General features: G+C 37.1%; 1 protein-coding gene across 4 annotated transcripts in view; it reads right to left on the bottom strand.

The window, feature by feature from the left end:
- The window catches only part of Tank (TRAF family member associated NFKB activator), a 68659-nt gene extending 53020 nt beyond the window's left edge, over positions 1–15639 (bottom strand). For all 4 annotated transcript variants that reach the window (XM_026393122.2, XM_026393125.2, XM_026393124.2 and 1 more), the window contains exon 1: positions 15498–15639. The gene's annotated coding sequence lies outside the window, so the exon portion shown is untranslated. The remainder of the gene's footprint in view (positions 1–15497) is intronic.
- Positions 15640–18911: the final 3272 nt, after the last annotated feature.

Below are 18911 nucleotides of genomic sequence, written 5' to 3'. Positions count from 1 at the left end.
TCCTGAGTCATTTACTGTATCAAAAACAATATCATGAAGGAACAGAATCTGAGAGAGTTCGTCTATAAAAAGAGAGTGACATATCAGTAGACAGAGGTTCTTTTTGCAAAAAGGCCTATTTTCTCTTTAAAGCACAATTTTAAATTACTGGGCAGTCAAGAATATTACCACTGATAAAGAGGAACAAGCAAAAGCCTCATAATTATAAAGCTGGATGTACTCCTTGCTCTTGACCACTGGCACAGCTCTTCATATCTCTGCTTTTAATTTCCCTGAGGACTCCTAGAGGCTGTTGGACAAATGTTTGCAAGTCACAACTTGTTTTATTAGAAGTAATTGTGAAAACTCCAATGGATAATAAATAAGGCTGCAGAGATTTCAAAATCTCTACTTCTAGTCATTCCCAAGATGTTTAGGATGTGACTTTAAAGGCATAATGTTATTTTAAAACTAGATCTAATATTTTAATACTGTGCAATCTACTCTCTCACTGTCTTAAATATTCCTGAAATAAGGAACCCAGAATCCCTGGTAGCCTAACAAGCAACCTTTTAAATATTCACATGTGCCAGAAATACCCAACTTTCCACTCTTTGTAGGGCCATGCCACTTTTTCTTAAACATGAAGACTCAAATCTAGTAAATTCAAACATTTGCTATGTCATCCTGTGGGGACACAAGAGTTGATAAAAACGTTTGATATGCTGATTTATTCCCTTTGTCTCTGGAAAAAAATCTAAAATTATGTTATAAAATAAATACTCAAAACTTAATTTTTAGCTAGACTACATTTTGTGCATTGATTTCTCTGATACAACTTACAAATTAGAGTCTAATTTAAAAAGCCTAGCCAACCAAAAGTAAAATCAGGTACATGCAAAATACATGTCCAGTTTAGACATGCTATGGGTGAAAATGAACAAGTCATTTACTCTTTCTGTGGACTCTAGTTCATCAACTCCAGTTTAGAATTTGGGGGGTAGAATCATGCTACAGGATATTGGTTCCCAACTGGTCAATACATTGGAATCACCTGGGTTGCACAACTATATTTAAAAAATAGACCAGCAAACCCTGTCTCAGACTTCTTGGATAAAAATTTTGAGTGTGGAGACATCCAAGACATTTAAAATCATTGCCAAAGGTTGGGGAGGGTGCAGTCATAGTTGGGAAAGTTCTGTAATACTATACAAACATGTACCAATAAAGAAAAATAGAGTTTCATAAAATGGCTTTTTTTATAGTGGTTTGTTTTTTTAATTGTTCCAGAAGACCAGGATAGAATATGGAAATAAAAACAGCAGTTGCTAAGGTAGACCTTCTCTCTTTTCGGTACTTTGGCAGGGGGCCCAGGATAACAGCACTTTATTAATTTTGTTTCCATTAAATTCCCATAGTCATCAGTGTATATAATTTTTTTTTTTACTAATAATGACAGTCTAGTGGAAGAATTTGAGTGTGACCATAGCCCTTCTCCTACCAAGCAGCAATGATGTTTTCCTTATCAATAATTAATCATCCCAATTTCATTTAAATTCTCAAACTAATACAGAACTGAGAGAAGATATAGATCCCAATAGCATATCCTCAATCCAAAGAGGCACAAAGCCACTGACCAGAACAATTTAAATCTTCTGTTTCAATAGCAAGTATCCTAAAAATGAAGAGAATGGTTCCCTATTTCCTCATGAGGAACAGGAGAGGAATGGTAGAAAGTGATGCCTAATTGCCAGGTGTTTTACATAAGCCTCCTCATATTTAATCTTCCCTCTACAGGAGCATAAGTGGTCTTTCTTTTACAGATGAGGAAACAGCACTTCAAAGGGTAAATAAGTTGACTAAGGTCCCCGAATTAGAAAATGCAAGAACCAGATAAATCCAGATCCCTCTGAAGTGAAATCACAATCTTTATTAGATCTTGCCCCTAGTTTTTTTAATAATTTGTTCTAAGTAGTTATACTTGACAGTAGAATGCACTCTGACACATCTTACACAAACAGAATAAAACTTCTCATTCTTCTGATTGTACATAATGGAGAATTACACCGATCCTATAACCATATATGCTCATAGGACCTAATTTAGTTTTTATTTTTATCAAACCTATAAGTAGCTGTTTATATATATTTAGTACTGGGGATTGGACCCAGGGCTCTCAACCACTGAGCCACATCCCCAGCCCTACTTTGTATTTTATTTACAGACAGGGTCTCACTGAGTTGCTCAGGGCCTAACCCTTGCTAAGGCTGCCTCAGCAACTCTCAATCCTTCTGCCTCAGCCTTCAGAGGTGCTGGGATTATAGGCGTGCACTGCACTTGGCTAAATAGCTGTATCTTAATGAGACAAATAGCTCTATAAGACTTAAGAAAAACAATAGTCCTGTTTTTCCTTCCCCATTTCCTGCTGCACCTTAGCAAAAACTTCTTTTGGCTGATTCTTTTCGGAATTTATCTGTGTATCTCTAAATAATACGTAGCATTTCCACTACTGATTTTTCAGTTTTACTTGTCTTTTTACCATGCAAAATAAGAATTCAGTTGTCTCTGATCACCCGCTCCTTCCACTCTCCTTATTCTCCTAATAGCTATTTATCCTATTTTAATTAGATTAACATCCAGCTTTTACTGTACTTGCTTCTTACTATGCATTGCTTAAGTCTATAGCTGCTTTTCCTTTCCTGAAAACTGGCCCCTACCAAATTTTTTATTTGCTTTACTTCCAATTATCAGTAATATAACTTCTTGGTATATTAAGACACTTCTGATATTCTATCAGTTTCATCTTCTTTGATGAATCTCTCCTTGAATTTTCTGTTAAATCTAGATTGGTTGCTCTCTAAGTCTGATGGAAAGCCCTCTAATCTTGGGACTTACTTTCATTTTGTATTTGGGAATTTCCTTTGCCCATCTCTCCCTCTAATCAAATCCCTCATTTTTAGTATCCTAATTCTTCTCGTATTACATTTTCATTTGATGGCCCAAATCTTCAGCAGCTTCCTAAGACAGAGTGTTAGGGAAGTAAAAAATTTTAAAACTTTGCATTAACTGAAAATATCTTTACCTTCAGACCTGACAATGTGACCAGAGAAAGAGTTCTAGGTTGGAAGTAATTTTTCCTCAGAATTTTGAAGGCTTTGCTATGCTGTCTTCTAGCTTCCATTTGTTTGTTTTTGGTGAAGCCCAGACCCATTTTGATTCCTGATATTGCACTTCACCTATCTTTCCCCCTTTAGAAACTAGTGGGCTCCTATCCACTTCCTGTCTTTGTCCAGTATATTCTGAAATTTACATCCATTGCAATGGGTGTTTGATGGGCCCTTTCAATATGAAAACTCATCCTTCATATCTTGGGAATTTTCTTGAAAAACACACACACACACACACACACACACGTACTTCCTTATTTTTGCATCTCTTTTCAGTACTCCTATTATGTGGATACTAAATCATCTGATCTGGTACTCTTAACTCTCCCAATCTTTCCTACTTTTTAAAAATAACTTCTCTCCTTATTTCATAAACACAGTGTCTTAAGTTCTGTTCCTTCTGAGCCAGTATTATTCTGCCAAATGACAGTCAACCAATCCTAGATAAGGAAAGTAATAACAAGGATAAGCACTGCTTCAGGAGCTCTACCAAATCTGGGGGTATAGGAGCCAAACAATGTTCCACCTCTAATAGTGCATTTCAACCAGAACAGCTGAACTTGATCAGTTACATGTATTGGGAGCCCAAGTTTGAAGAAAATCACAGGCTTTAAAGAAAGGTTTCTACCATCTCTACCCCAGTATGATTTGTAATTCTTTAAGAAAGTCTATTTTTTTTTCTGTGGGCTGAGAGATCCTGTGGGTGATTTGGAAGGTGAGAAAGGCCCCTCTCCTGGGTTTTCCCCACTGCTAAGCCTATTCTACTTCTGGGTCAATGTGTTCTGCTAGGATTCACACTTGTGGTGAGAGGTCAACACAAATCTAAAGTAGTTTCAGGATGGGGAAAGGAAATCAAATTGAATAACTGCTACCCTCTCCACTCTGTCTCAGAAAAGGCATCAGCCTTTCCCACCTCTTGGGGTATGAATAATAAGAAAAAGTCACATTCTGTACCAGAAAAGTTGGCACGTTAGCAAAGGAAGAGACGAATAAATGAGAAACATTTTTTCTTAACTGTATGTCTGCCTTCTCACTTGCCAAAATCATCAGGAGCAAAAAGCAGAGAATCAGTCAATAACATAGTACATATACATATATAATACATCCTCTACATTGGATGGTAAGACAGACCTTTAAAGACCCTTGAAAATATAAGTGTGTCTTCCTTACTTGAAGAAAGAAAATGGAAGAGAACTGTCACCTCTAACATGTATTTATTATCATTTCCCACTTTAAGAGAGTTATATACCATGATTCCTCAAACAACAGTTTACCTTTCTATTTCTACTTTCCAGGCTATACACTTTGGTTATGAATAGACCCATAGCCCACTGTACTAAACAATATTCCAATTAGGCAGCTGCTATAATAAAATACTTGATTATCATAAATCTGGCAGTGTCACAATTTTGTGTGTGTGTGTGTGTGGGTGGGGGGTGATACCAAGGATTGAACCCAAGGGTCAAACATAACCCCTGAGTCATATCCCTGACCCTTTTTATTTCTTATTTTGAGACAGGGCCTCACTAAGTTACTGAGGCTGGCCTTGAACTTGTGATCCTCCTACCTCAGCCTCCTAAACTGCTGGGATTACAGGCATGAGCCACTATGTCCAGCCTGTGTTTTATATTTTTTCATAAGCTTGTTGGCTAAATTTATCAGGATAAACAAGATAAGACAATTCCACTGATTAAATGCAAGACTACTGAACTGTATACTATATACCCAGTAAAGGTTTTCTATTTTTCTGAATGTTAGAACTTGGTGAAACTTTCTATTCTATCTCCCAAGAGATAAATGATTTCAGCCTCAAAGACCTCACCCATGAGTCTTAACTTTGCTGTTTCCATTGTATAGGCATGGGTTGCCAAACCATGGGGATGGCATTCTGAAAAATGTGTCATGAGGTGATTTTGTCATTGTATAAATATTATAGATTGCACTTCCACAAACCTAGGTGGCATACCATCTAGGTTGGATGGTATAACCAAAGTAGCACAAGTGGTCCATCACTAACCAAAATTTCATATGGGCATGACTATACTTCTTTCTCTTAAGATGTTTATCAAATGTTACTGGTAGAAGTGCACAACTAAATAGTAAAACACCAGAAGGAAACAGGGCATGTGATGTTCTGTCCTTCTTACGATAACATAAATGTGGCACTGCTCAGTTAGTTGTGCTCAGGCACATGAGTGATTTTTCTTTTCGTGTGTGTGTGTGTGTGTGTGTGTGTGTGTGTGTGTGTAGTCAGGATTGAACCCACGAGTTTTTACCAATGAGCTACATCCCCAGTCCTTTTTTAAAAAATTTCAATTTTAAAAAATTCTTACTACGTGGCCAGCCACATGAGTGATCTTTAAGGGGAATGTTCCCCTATGAATAGGGGCTGTGAGATGGAAAAGAAAGGACATGCAACTTAAAATGGTGAATATTAATCTGTTTGCATAAATCATCTAAATCAGAGCTCTGTAGAATATTGGTGAATGAGAAAACTAGAGAAAATTTGTATTCGGATAAATAGAGGAACAGAACTATGTGGGAAAAAGAAGCAGACTTTCTTACTCATAAGAGATTTTTGTCAGGAAGAAATAATGATTTTTAAAAGCTGAGAAACATTAGGGATACCAAATATATGTGCTCATGAAATTATATTACAGTAAATGCTATGGAATAAATTTTTATGGACACTAAAATCATTTTAAATATCCCACAATAACAATTGATTGCTGTCTGGTTCCAATAAATTTTCTTCACATAATTTAAAAATATATCCTTTTGCTTGAAAGGATCTAAGTAACACTCCACAACACAATTACCTAATTAAGTTTGTTCTGCTTCTCAATAGAAAAATTTTCCTATCATCCTACTGGAAATATTTTAAGAACTCATATCTTCAACTTACTAAGTAACCATTAAAAATGGAACTAACATTAGTTTTCTTAGTCCATTGAAGTTGAAGTAATTCCTTAATGACTAAAAAGTCAGACTTTGTTTTCACTGTTAACAATTTTCAGTAGACTGTTCTCACTTATAAAGAAGAAAATATTGGTGGTTAAGTAAAAACTATTGCAGATTAGTTATAATCAAACTGTTTACTTTAATTACTTATTGCTGATAAGTACCATTATGTAGAGTTTATATCTGAAGGTAAAAGGAAGAAAAGTCAAGTTACTGTCCAGGATATTTTCCCATGAGATAATTACCATTATTTATCACCCCAAATTCTTTTCCTTTAAAAACAATCCTTTAAAAATAATTTTTCTTGTTTGCAAAACAATGTGACAGTCAACACTACTGAACTATATACTTAAAAATGGTTATGGTTGGTAAATTCTATGTGTATCCTACCACAAGTAAAAGAATTTACAGATTAGGGATTCAACTTATTTTCAGTTGCATGGATTGCATAAATTGCCTGTGAACAGCTGTCAAATACAGCATCTGGTTCAAAAAACTTTGCATGCTAACTGACCACCTACCTTCTTAAAGATAATTCATGATCTTGGGTGAAAAGAGATTTTCATTACCTATTCTAAGTAATAGTCTCCTCTCTACATTTACTCATGATTCAAAATCATGGCATCAAGCAGAGGAGACAGCAGGGGAGAAATGGCAGCCACAGCATAAACCCTATAAGAAATAGAAACTAAAACTTGACTTAGCATAATTGAACACAAATGAGTTAAATTACATAATAACATATGTTTATAAAGTGTAGGAAAACAAAAAAGGCAAAATGGCCAATAAGATTATGTACTGTATAAGAATAAAGAAGTTTTGTATCAAAGGCTATCATCTACCTTTGGATAACGGATATGATTTTAAAAACACACAATCTTTCTTTGTTACAGGGCAAGCCCCTCCCCCCCCACCCATCATGTCAGCTTGGCTATTACTTGTTACATTAATAGACCATAAAGTAAAATAAATATATAAGCATTCACATACTGCCTACATCCTACTGAAAATAACCTGAGTGTTGTAAAGTAGCTTTCATATTTCAGATACATATTGCTAAATCTGCCTAAGTTCATATTCTTGAAAGTGACCAAAAAGTATTTGGAATCATCTTTTTTAAAAAGTTAATAATTCTACCAAATATTACTTAACAATATTAATTATGTATTAAAAACGAGCTACTCATTGAGCAAAGAGGTGGGCTTTTATTAGATGGTTGGCTTGTATTCTTTAGAAGTCTCCTAAACTATCCCAATGGTTTCCACTTCATATCAAAGAAATAAAGCAGGTTAAGCTTATGTATTTTTTTTCTGCTTATTTTGAAATTCTCTGTGGGATTTGGCTAGAGTAGAATGTAAGCATGGCTATTACTTTTTTTTTTTTTAAGTTGTAGATGGACACAAGAGCTTTATTTATTTATGTGGTGCTGAGGACCAAACCCAGTGCCTCACATTTGTGAGGCATGTGCTCCACCATTGAGCTACAGCCCCAGCCCCATGGCTATTACTTTTAAAGCAAGAAATTTCCTGGCAAAATCAGGAAGCTAGTGAGAACAAAGTGAAACTAATTGTATCCCAATTGTTTCACTCCTGATTTCATTCATGGTATGGAAGAATTTGCCCATGTAGAAGCAGTACTCTTTCTTTTATAGTGTAACTGGAGAAGAGGAGAAAAAGAATAGTAATGCATCTTACTTATCAGTCTCAGTCTACCTATAGCATTTTTTCTTGACAATTAAAAAAAAAAAAGTTGTGTGTGTGGTTTTGACCAGGATCAGAAAAACAGCTCTTTTCTCTTGACAGTATTGGTGTCTGACCTTTTCATTTATTTGGATTTACTCTAAGGAGTTTTTTGTTTAAGTTCTGGACCACTTCGCTGAATGTTGTTGATACCTTAAGAACAACATATTCCCAGATGCTGGTGGTTTCATGAAAGAATACTTTTAGACTTTAAAACAGGAGAGTTCTTATGCTACTTAAAACTCCTTTAGAGCACAGTAAGGAAATCTTCCAAGTTCTTTTTAGGAAGCCAGCATTGCCTTAATTATTAAAATATGGCACAGGTAACACAGAAAAAGAAACTTAATAACTGATTTTAAATTAAAAATTACCAAAAGGATTCAGTATATGCTTAAATATTTTACTATGACCAGGTGTAAACTGGTTCAAAACTGAAAATATGCTAAATTATTCTAGCAAACTAAGAGGGCAAATAAAAAAAACACAGGTTATGATAGATGCCAAAAAGCCATTTTAAGAAATTCAACTTTCATTTGTGATAAAAATATTCATTTAAGGAGTAATAAAGATATTGTCTTAATGGAATAAAAAATTAATACACCAAATGAGCACCCAACAACTATTATTTAAAACTGTTCTCAGAGTGCTAGCCAATGCAGATTCCCATGCCTGCCAAAAAATGATTTTGGCCACAATCCAAAATCTGTTCTCTGTAAAAATTCTAATAAACCGGAAATATTAAAGGAAAATTCCTTGATAAATAATTGTTAGAAATTATCATAATGGAATGAAACTGGAAATCAACGATAAAAGAAGGAAGGAAAAATCATGCATCACTTGGAGAATGAACAATAGGTTACTGAATGATCAATGGGTTATAGAAGACATCAAGGAGGAAATTAAAAAATTCTTAGAGATAAATGAAAACACAGACACAACATATCGGAATCTATGGGACACAATGAAAGCAGTTCTAAGAGGAAAATTCATTGCTTGGAGTTCATTCCTTAAAAAAAGAAAAAACCAACAAATAAATGATCTCACACTTCATCTCAAAATCCTAGAAAAAGAAGGGCAAAACAACAGCAAAAGAAGTAGAAGGCAAGAAATAATTAAAATCAGAGCTGAAATTAATGAAATTGAAACAAAAGAAACAATTGAAAAAATTGACAAAACTAAAAGTTGGTTCTTTGAAAAAATAAATAAGATCGACAGACCCTTAGCCATGCTAACGAAGAGAAGAAGAGAGAGAACTCATATTACTAGCATACGGGATGAAAAAGGCAATATAACAACAGACACTTCAGAAATACAGAAGATAATTAGAAATTATTTTGAATCCTTATACTCCAATAAAATAGAAGATAGTGAAGGCATCAATAAATTTCTTAAGTCATATGATCTGCCCAGATTGAGTCAGGAGGATATGGACAACCTAAACAGACCAATATCAATTGAGGAAATAGAAGAAGCCATCAAAAGACTACCAACTAAGAAAAGCCCAGGACCGGATGGGTATACAGCAGAGTTTTACAAAACCTTTAAAGAAGAACTAATACCAATACTTTTCAAGCTATTTCAGGAAATAGAAAAAGAGGGAGAACTTCCAAATTCATTCTACAAGGCCAACATCACCCTGATTCCTAAACCAGACAAAGACACTTCAAAGAAAGAAAACTACAGACCAATATCTCTAATAAACCTAGATGCAAAAATCCTCAATAAAATTCTGGCAAATCGAATACAAAAACATATCAAAAAAATTGTGCACCATGATCAAGAAGGATTCATCCCTGGGATGCAAGGCTGGTTCAATATACAGAAATCAATAAATGTTATTCACATCAATAGACTTAAAGATAAGAACCATATGATCATCTCGATAGATGCAGAAAAAGCATTCGACAAAGTACAGCATCCCTTTATGTTCAAAACCCTAGAAAAAGTAGGGATAACTGGATCATACCTCAACATTGTAAAAGCAATCTATGCTAAGCCTCAGGCTAGCATCATTCTGAATGGAGAAAAATTGAAGGCATTCCCTCTAAAATCTGGAAAAAGACAGGGATGCCCTCCTCACCACTTCTGTTCAACATAGTTCTCGAAACACTGGCCAGAGCAATTAGACAGACGAATGAAATTAAAGGCATAAAAATAGGAAAAGAAGAACTTAAATTATCACTATTTGCAAAGGACATGATTCTATACCTAGCAGACCCAAAAGGGTCTACAAAGAAACTATTAGAGCTAATAAATGAATTCAGCAAAGTGGCAGGATATAAAATCAACACGCATAAATCAAAGGCATTCCTGTATATCAGCGACAAATCTTCTGAAATGGAAATGAGGACAACCACTCCATTCACAATATCCTCAAAAAAATAAATTACTTGGGAATCAACCTAACAAAAGAAGTAAAAGACTTATACAATGAAAACTACAGAACCCTAAAGAGAGAAGTAGAAGATCTTAGAAGATGGAAAAATATACCCTGTTCATGGATAGGCAGAACTAACATCATCAAAATGGTGATATTACCAAAAGTTCTCTATAGGTTTAATGCAATGCCAATCAAAATCCCAATGGCATTTCTTGTAGAAATAAAGCAATCATGAAATTCATATGGAAAAATAAAAGACCCAGAATAGCAAAAACAACTCTAAGCAGGAAGTGTGAATCAGGCGGTATAGCGATACCAGACTTCAAACTATACTACAGAGCAATAGTAACAAAAACAGCATGGTACTGGTACCAAAACAGGCGGGTAGACCAATGGTACAGAATAGAGGACACAGAAACCAATCCACAAAATTACAACTATCTTATATTTGATAAAGGGGCTAAAAGCATGCAATGGAGGAAGGATAGCATCTTCAACAAATGGTGCTGGGAAAACTGGAAATCTATATGCAACAAAATGAAACTGAATCCCTTTCTCTCGCCATGCACAAAAGTTAACTCAAAATGGATCAAGGACCTTGATATCAAATCAGAGACACGGCATCTGATAGAAGAAAAAGTTGGCTACGATCTACATACTGTGGGGTCGGGCTCCAAATTCCTCAATAGGACACCCATAGCACAAGAGTTAATAACTAGAATCAACAAATGGGACTTACTCAAACTAAAAAGTTTTTTCTCCGCAAAAGAAACAATAAGAGAGGTAAATAGGAAGCCTACATCCTGGGAACAAATCTTTACTCCTCACACTTCAGATAGAGCCCTAATATCCAGAGTATACAAAGAACTCAAAAAATTAAACAATAAGAAAACAAATAACCCAATCAACAAATGGGCCAAGGACCTGAACAGACACTTCTCAGAGGACATACAATCAATCAACAAGTACATGAAAAAATGCTCACCAGTCTAGCAGTCAGAGAAATGCAAATCAAAACCACCCCAAGATACCATCTCACTCCAGTAAGATTGGCAACCATTATGAAGTCAAACAACAACAAGTGCTGGCGAGGATGTGGGGAAAATGGTACACTTGTACATTGCTGGTGGGACTGCAAATTGGTGCGGCCAATTTGGAAAGCAGTATGGAGATTTCTTGGAAAGCTGGGAATGGAACCACCATTTGACCCAGCTATTCCCCTTCTCGGTCTATTCCCTAAAGACCTAAAAAGAGCATACTACAGGGACATTGCTACATCGATGTTCATAGCAGCACAATTCACAATAGCAAGACTGTGGAACCAACCTAGATGCCCTTCAATAGACGAATGGATTAAAAAAAAAAGTGGCATTTATACACAATGGAGTATTACTCTGCATTAAAAAATGACAAAATCATGGCATTTGCAGGGAAATGGATGGCATTAGAGCAGATTATGCTAAGTGAAGCTAGCCAATCCCTAAAAAACAAATGCCAAATGTCTTCTTTGATATAAGGAGAGTAACTAAGAACAGAGTAGGGAGGAAGAGCATGAGAAGAAGATTAACATTAAACAGGGATGAGAGGTGGGAGGGAAAGGGAGAGAGAAGGGAAATTGCATGGAAATGGAAGGAGACCCTCATGGTTATACAAAATTACATACAAGAGGAAGTGAGAGGAAAGGGAAAAATAATACAAGGGGGAGAAATGAATTACAGTAGATGGGGTAGAGAGAGAAGATGGGAGGGGAGGGGGGATAGTAGAGGATAGGAAAGGCAGCAGAATACAACAGACACTAGTATGGCAATATGTAAATCAGTGGATGTGTAACTGATGTGATTCTGCAATCTGTATACGGGGTAAAAATGGGAGTTCATAACCCACTTGAATCAAAGTGTGAAATATGATATGTCAAGAACTATGTAATATTTTGAACAACCAACAATAAAAATTAAAAAAAAAATAAAATAAAGAGGTAGTCTGGAGGTAGACAGTGAGGGTCTTTGCACATAATGTTAAGGAGTTTAGGCTTACAGTTCAGTGGTTCTCATGGTGAGATCCTCAATCCAATAGCATGAGCTTTATCTCAGTCCCATCCATCCTCCAGGTGATGTGATTGTGAAGCATGCTAAGGGCTAAGCCAGCCCTTTCAAATTCACCCATGTGCTGGGAAGGAGTGAATGGTGTTGTGGAGACACGTCTTTCCCAGTGCTCAGGGTGGCCAGCAACACCCAGGGAAGCTAGGTCTCCAGTACGACTGTTGCTGGCATGAGCAGCCTCATGCTTTTACCCCAGGGACCAGGGCTCTTGACCTGAAGAAACAACTCTATGTGAAGCAGGCCCAAGGGCCAAATCTACCATGTGTCCTGGCTTTGTATGCCCTTCCCCATCAAACTAAAAATGAATTTGCCTTTCTAAAAGCTTGTGGAGGAAAAAGAAAAAAAGAAAGAAAAAAAAAGGAGGAGGAGGAAGAAGAGGAAATGTTGAAAAGGAGGTGGAGGAAGAGAGACAGGATATTGGCATGGGGGCTTCAAGGCCTAAAGCATTTGCTCTCTGACTCTTTACAGAAAAACTTGCTGACCTCTGAGGTAGGCAAGAGGCACTGTTCTTAATAAGGAGAGGAACAGTAAGTCCAAAGAATTCATTAGAGTGATTTCACAGGACAATGTGCAGAGAAGAAGCAACTGGAAGAGCTGGAAGCAGAGCAGTCAATAGCTAACCAAAGGCGGTAAAGACAAACAATGTAGCACTCTTCAAAAGGCAAGAAAAAAATGTGTACATGGTCCTGGTAAAAATGATATGATTTAACTTAAGTTAACCCAAGTGCTAGGCCAAGATAAGGTTCTCAACAAAGGAAGAAACCATAGACTAGGTCTAGTTCAGCAATGTCTCAGGTTTTGGTTTTATTTAGGGTTTTGTTTCATTTTGGTGCTGGGGATGATACCCAAGCACTCACATGTGCTGAGCACATACTCTGCCATTGAGCAGTGACCTAGCTCTGATATAGTTTTGAGAGAGCAGAATGGTATTGACGGCACAAATTCTGGAGCCAGAATCTCAAGTCTGTATCTTCCAGGATGGAAGGCCTTAAACTCATTGCTTTTACTTTTCCGTTTTTCCGTTTGTTATGCTTTAATGTAAGAAAGGAACTGAAAACTTAGCAGATTTATGTATGTACTCGGTTTTAGTTATTGTATCCTCATATGTATTGATATCTCGTAGCCAGGAGCCAATGCTAATAAGTATGAATAAATCATGGAGAATAAAAAAAAAAAGAAATTAATGGTATATCTCATATTTAATGGTGACAGAATAAAATCACTAAACTAAGAAACAAGGTAAGGACAACCAGAATTTTTATTATTTATCACTGTTTTAGAGAGGGTAGCAATTCTTTAAAGGAAAGAAATACAAAGGAAGAGATAAGATTACTATATTTAAATGATTGTTTTCTTAAAAATTTAAGAGCATGTATAAAAATTAACAAATTTAGAAAGTTGGCCAGATATATAAACATAATGGCTAAAATCCCCTAAAGATTATTTTAGTGGAATGTGAATGCAATAATATTCAAGACAATTTTGAAAAAGAAAAATGAAGAGGGACTTGCCCTATGAATTACTAAAAAAATGTCATAATCAAAGTAGACAGGTATTTGTACAGGTAGTAACAAACAGATCAAGGCAACAGATAAATCTTTTTAAAAAAGACATTGACACATGGGAATTTACTACATTAAGGAGATATTCTAGTCAGTTGGTAAAGAACTGATTTTCAATAAATTATTTCAGGAAAAATGATTATCCATTCATGAAAACATAAGAAAAAATTAAATCCCTATATTATACAAGGTACAAAAATAATTTTTAGATTTCAAAAGAGTAAAGCTTAAAAAGGAATTAACACACAATATAGAAGATTTGAGTGAGACTTTTCTTATAAGAGATTTAAAAAACTGGGAATTTTAAACTAAAAGACTGGTAGGTCTTTAATTGCGAAAAATGGGCAAAATACATGGATAGGGCCTATTAAGTGATGGTTAACTACATTATGGTACATCTAGACAAAGGAATAACAATGTGATATTACAACAAACAGAGCTACATATTGCAAGACTTCTGCTACACATTTTTTCTCTGAAACAGATTATATAATTATATGCATAGAAAATCTCATTTTCATAAGAAAGTGAAATAACAAATGCACAAATGAGATGTGGAAGGCTTTGGATTACACACGGTTGGGAAAAGCGCTTAAAAGGGGTTTGACTTTCTGTACACGGCTGTATCATTTGAGGGTTCACCACTCCTTTCAAAGTGGGGAACAAAACAATTCTTCAACAGAATACAGCTCTTGCATCTCTGCTACCTTTCCTTTTAAAACGTGTATTCCAACCCCGGTAAGAAGGCAGATCACTTTCTTTTTCTTCTATTTCACATCACTTCACTTCCTTTACACCATTTCTCCCTTACACCTTGTCAAAAGCTTTCTCCCATGAGCTAAATGACAGAAAGGCTGCTTTACTTTTGCTTGATATAAGGTCTTGATATAACATCAAGAGCACAATTGAGTATCATCCCCCCTCCTACTTTTTGACGAGTGCAGCCTTTTGCTTTTGTAGCTCCTTACTAGTCAGATTTCACCCGTGCGAGGACTTCACCTAACATCAGGGTCCCACTGTGGACGGGGATTGCTTCTGCTCTTTCCGCGTCAGCCAACCAATCTCTCTGTGACCCTCTTGGCAAGTTACCCAACTTCTCATTGACAAGACTATGATGACACCCCACAGGAAGGTAGAGCGCAAAATTGTGCAACTACCTTGGGAAAAACAACAGAAGGAACCTATTAAGACGCTTTCAAAAGGGTGACCACCCTCGTACTTGCTTCTGGGAGGCAGTCCCTCTCCCGATAGGTGGGGGAGACCCTCTGGATAGGGTCACCGCTCACCCCGAATGCATACCCGGCAGTCCCCACCTCCCGGTCCAAAGAGCGGGGTCATGTTTCTCCCCAGCAGCCTTGGCCGCGGGGGCGTTGCTGCGCCGACGTCGTGGGCCCGGAAAGTCCCTCGGGTCGGCTCCGGAAAGCCAACTGGCGTGGTTTCTCTCGCACAAAATCCCTCCCCACTTTCGCGAATTGATTGCCTCCGCAACTCCAGCTTTTCTCATAGCTGCGCCCAAACTGTCAGCGCCCCCCTCTAGCTCACACAAAGTTCTCCGTCGGCTTGCTGGACGGATCCGGACATACCAACTGGCTCACGAACTTTTTACTCACAGTTCAGGGTTTTCCACCACGCTCTCTCACGCTACAGGTCGCCGGTACCTGATCTAGTGACCGCAACCGGAAGTTGTTTTCCGTTCCAGTTCAGAGGGCAGCGCCTGCGCGCGGAGCCTTTAACGCTGCACCCTCTACCCTTGCCCGGCCAGGCCAGCACCCCCCTCTCCGGCCCCTCCCCGCCACCCGGCACCGCCCAGCCCCGCCCACCGCGGCTCCGCTGGGTCTCCCCTACAGGAAACGGAGCAGCCACGGAAGGGAGCCCAATGTCAGCTTCAAGGTCTCCTTAGGGGCTTGCTAAAAATTTGGTTAAAATAAGTAACCAGGTCTGTTTTGTATATGAGAATACACAAGAATCACCCGAGAAGCTTAACGTGTAGATCCACCGATGAACCCCTAGAGATTGTGGTTCAGAGGAAGCATGGTGAAGCCAAGGAACTTGCATTTTCAATAGATTGTCACATGAATGTGATTCAGGGAGTTAAAGGCAGCAGTTTGAGAAACGCTGTCTATTTGTTTGAGAAACATGCATTCATGTGTTTTTTTGCCCAATTAGTAATACTCTTCAATAAATGCACTTGCTAAGGTTGAATGGTTGGTGGATGGAGGTAAAACTTTAATAGAATATTTCTCATGAATTAAAATGTCCTCATTAATCCATTTCCTAGCTATGCTTAAAGATAGAAATTATAGGCAGATACCGGGAGATAAGTTTCCTAGTTGGAGGAAGAGGATCAGGTTGTGGCTACCTCATTTACACTTGTTCTTTTAGGCCAATAAGTTCAAGGATTTAAAAATCTGCCTAATTGCTGCATATTCTACCTGGTTAGCTTGACTAGTGGGCTTATTTTTGAAAGTGAAAGCCAAACCATAGTTAACAGCAGTTTTGTTTTTGTTTTGTTTTTGTTTTGCTGGGCGTGGTGGTGGTGGTGCACTCCTGTTAATCCCAGCGCCCCAGGATGCTGAGGTAGAAGGTGCCAGTTCAAAGCCAGACTTGTCAATTTATGGAGGCATTTAGTAACTCAACCAGACTCTGTTTCTAAATAAACTATTTAAAAAGGGCTGGGGATATGGCTCAGTGGTTAAGCACCCCTGGGTTCAATTCTCAGTACCAATAAACAAACATTTTGGGGGGGTTGTTTTTTAACAAACAGAAATTTCTCATGTATATAGCATTTGGACCAGTTGAATAGTTTCTTGTAGTGTACAATTGAGTTAAATACACAATACACCATTGCTTTAAATTAAAAATAAAAGAACAAATATGTGGCAGTTTTAGGTTCACACAAAAACTGAGAGGAAGGTGCAGAAATTTTCCATATGCTTTCTGACCTCACACATATAGGCCTATCCATAATCAACATCCTTCACCAGAGTGATGCTATAAAGCTGCTATAACAATGATGCGCTGACTTTCCTGAGAAATACATTTTCAAATCCTTTATGTAAATGAAAAGGAGTATGATTGCTAGATGCTCTGGTAAAGATATGTTTAGTTTTGTAAGAATCTGCCAAATGTTTAGTTTTGTAAGAATCTGCCAAACTGTCTTCTAAGGTAGTTGAATCATTTTACATCCCCCATCAGCAAATGATGAGAGTCCTTGTTACTCCTAATCTTTGCCTGCATTTGGTGTTGTCACTGTTCTATATTTTGGTCATTCTAACAAGTATTCGATGGCATCTAATTGTTTTTCTTATTTGCAAATTCCTGATGATATATGAGGTGGAGAGCATCATTTCATATGCTTATTTGTCATCTGTATATCTTCTTTGGGCAAGTATCTATAAAGTCTTTGGTTCATTTTTTAATTTGGTGGTTTCTTTCCCTCCCTCCCTCCCTCCCTTCCTTCCTTCCTCTGCTTCTCCTTCTCCTTCTCCTTCTCCTCCTTCTCCTTCCCCTTCTGTCCTCCTCCTCCTCCTCCCCCTCCTCCTTCTTTGTCAAGACATTGGTTTTATTTGTCCTTGTTTCCTTAGCACCTAGTTGGTGTCTGACATATAGCTGGCATTTGACAATTGCTTACTGAATGAATTAAAGATAAACAGTATTAAATCATAGTTGTATCTAGAGCTTGCTGAATACTTTTTCTTATAATAAAATCATGATTCTTTTTTTATTTGTTCTTTTTGGTAACATATGACATTAGGGTCTATTTTGACATATTTATGTGAACAAGGAATATGCATTCTTAATGCTGAATTTTAGGTATTCTTTGTGTATTTCGGATAACACTCCTTTATCAGTTATGTGACTTATTTTTCCAGTCTCTAGACAATGTTTTGCAGCAGAAAATTTTAATTTTGATGAAGTCTAGACTATTCAGTACTAAGTTTGAGTAAATTTGAGGAAGGATTTTGAAGATTTCTGATTGAAATTATAGAATTTAATAATCCACTTGGAAGCTAAGGCTGAATGCATAGGCATTTTGAAATATAAGGGTGCTAAAGCTTTTAATAAGGAAAAAAATTCTGTACGCATTTCTTAAATATATGTTTTTGCTTTTTCTATCCCCATGATGTTGTCACAAAGAGAAGAGAGTGCATATATGAAATATGCATGAATGCTGGTAAAATTATTTTAGATGGGTGAATTTGGGGTTGAAATGGTGTCATGTATTTTCCTTTTCTGAAAATGGTGTTATTTATTTATTTATTTATTTATTTTTTAGAGTTGACATACCATGTGTTTAATGAAGACTGGGGAGTTCAGACATTTATTCAAGGAATAATTCCTTAAAAGAGTGACGTAATTTTATTCCAGTTTTTCATCACTCATTCGTATATATAACTCTTGTTAGTAAGCAGAGATGTGGCATCAATGTTGGAGTGGTTGGGATGAAAATGGGAAACTGTAAGCTTATTAAAATATTTTGGGGGGCTAGGGTTCTGGCTCAGTTGTAGAGTGCTTGCTTCACATGTGTGAGGCACTGGGTTCGATTCTCAGCACTGCATAAAAATAAATGATTAAAATAAAGGTCTATCAACAACAACAAAAATATTTTAAAAAATATTTTGGAGCTGGATGCAGTGGTGCACACCTGTAATCACAGTAGCTCGGGAGGCTGAGATAGGAGGATTACAAGTTTAAAGCCAGGATCAGCAACTTAGGGAGAGTTTAGGCAACTCAGGGAGACCCTGTCTCAGAATAAAATACACAAAAGGGCTGAAAGAATGAACAAGGCTCGTAGTCAGAGCAAATGTCTGTTTATTGAGGAACAGCTCTGCATATTTATAGAGCTGGGGGGTCGTTTGACAGTTGGCATGGGGTGCTTTTTTATTGGTGGGTAAGGATCAGGTGAGCAGCAGGGCTAATCTGATTGGTGAGTAAGGATCAGGTGAGCCAGCAGGGCTAGTCTGATTGGTGGGTAAGGATCAGGTGAGCCAGCAGGGCTAGTCTGATTGGTGGGTAAGGATCAT

The sequence above is a fragment of the Urocitellus parryii genome, chromosome 1 (assembly GCF_045843805.1).
Source record: "Urocitellus parryii isolate mUroPar1 chromosome 1, mUroPar1.hap1, whole genome shotgun sequence".
Taxonomy (NCBI): domain Eukaryota; kingdom Metazoa; phylum Chordata; class Mammalia; order Rodentia; family Sciuridae; genus Urocitellus; species Urocitellus parryii.
The sequence above is the reverse complement of the archived record's forward strand: the minus strand, read 5'-3'. Positions and strand labels throughout refer to the sequence as shown.